This window comes from Octopus sinensis, linkage group LG20 (genome assembly GCF_006345805.1).
Source record: "Octopus sinensis linkage group LG20, ASM634580v1, whole genome shotgun sequence".
Taxonomy (NCBI): Eukaryota; Metazoa; Mollusca; class Cephalopoda; order Octopoda; family Octopodidae; genus Octopus; species Octopus sinensis.
Genome location: NC_043016.1, coordinates 16,255,906 through 16,257,403, shown reverse-complemented (window position 1 = coordinate 16,257,403; position 1,498 = coordinate 16,255,906).

Genomic DNA, 1,498 nt, shown 5'->3' with positions numbered 1-1,498 from the left:
TATATAAATACATATGTGCTTGTGTGTGTATTTACATATATGTACATATATACATATATCCATGTATTTAGATGTAACATTGTAATTAATATATAGCATATACATTGTGTGTGTGAGAGAGAGAAGAGGTGATCAGTGGGGTTGAACAAGCCTACACCCTGGAAATAGGGTCCAGGCTTATTTCACCAAGGTCAAGTCGTCTGGATGAAAGTGTATGTTTTAAGACATGGAGCTCCCTGTAACCTCAGCAATGATGTGTCCAAGATTTGCATCTGTAAATGTGTGCTGACCTTATATATTATGCATGTGGGTATGGGTGTTTACATAAATACTATATTACTATATAAAAGGCATTAAAATCTAGTCTATATTCCTCATAAAGCACATCCTCAGATTCAGGTTATCATTTCTATGTATTTAGGTGTTTTATTTTTAAGGAGAAAACCATACATATTAGTTGAAATTTTTAGTCAAGTATATTAGTTGTAAAGTACATTAATATTAAAACAAAGACTTGAATTTTGGGCTATTTTAACTCTGTAGTTACGGTTGTTTCATTACAACATGGGAATACATTTTATGAACTGTCATAAAATATATTTCCCATGTAATGAAATAGTTGTAATTACAGAATTAAAAATAGATACCATAATTTCCAGTCTTTGTTTTAATATAGCCACACTCACACACACACACACACACACACACACACACACACACACACACACACACACACACACACACACACACACAACACACACACACACACACACACACACACACCACACACACCACACACCACACACACACACACCACACACACAACACACACACACACACACCACACACACACACACACACACACACACACACACACAGAGTTATGTGTATATGTAAACCCTTACTGGGTTTATTTTATTTTATTCTTCTTTTACCTGAGTCTTATACATACATGAATGAATGAATGAAGTGTTACCATAGGAATTAGGGTTTCCTATCCAAAACACATTAAACTCCCGAATTCCTGTATTACATGCATAAGTGTGTATAAAGTTGTGTATATTTGGATTTAGACTATAACATTAGCGGATAACCTCATACAGTTGAAGTAATCACAGAAAAGGAAATGATGATATTTCAACTCCTTCATTATATCATCATTTTAATGATCTTATTAAAATTTTATTATAAAGACCTTGTTAAATTTTTTTTTATATAAAACTGTTTCTTCAGATGAACCATCATCATCATCATCTAACATCCACTTTTCCATGCTTGTGTGGGTTGGACGGAACTTATTGAGGCAGATTTTCTCTGACCAAATGCCTTTCTTGTCACCAACACTCGCTTGTTTCCAACCAATATATAATAAACATCATTCTAACATCCACTTTTCTATTCTTGCATGGGCTGGGCAGAGTTTATTGAAGCAGATTTTCTATTGGTGAATACCTTTCACTATGCCAAATCTCACCTGTTTGCAGATAAGGTAATATTT